Below are 510 nucleotides of genomic sequence, written 5' to 3'. Positions count from 1 at the left end.
TTTGCCCCTTTTCATTGGCTTTGGCTTAAAATCCACTTTGTCTGAAAATAGGATAACTACACCTGCTCATTTTCAAGCTCCTATTGCATGGAATATTATTTTCCTTTTTTTGACTTTTAGTCAATGAATTTCTTTTCTAATGAAATGTTTCTGTTGTATACAGCACACTGTTGGACTTTGTTTCTTGATCCGTTCTGCTAATCTGTGTCCTTTGACTGGAAAACTGAGAACATTCATATTGATGTAACTGATAGGTGTTGACTTATTCCCATCATTAATTTTCCTGTTACTGTTTTCCTTTCTTTCTCTTTTCTTAATTGCTAGCCCTACCTGGTATATTCACTGTATTGGACATGTAGGCATTGTTAACATCACTGTCTTCCTAGGATATCATTGAGAATTTTTTGGAGTGTTGGTTTGGTGGTGATGAAGATTTTTGGTGCTCTTTCCCTTAAAAATTTCTCCATTAATTTTGAAAGATAATTTTGTAGGATATATCAGTCTGGGCTG

This window comes from Chinchilla lanigera, unplaced genomic scaffold (assembly GCF_000276665.1).
Source record: "Chinchilla lanigera isolate Chin_1 unplaced genomic scaffold, ChiLan1.0 scaffold00083, whole genome shotgun sequence".
In the NCBI taxonomy this organism is placed as follows: Eukaryota; Metazoa; Chordata; class Mammalia; order Rodentia; family Chinchillidae; genus Chinchilla; species Chinchilla lanigera.
This window is presented reverse-complemented; position numbering follows the sequence as displayed.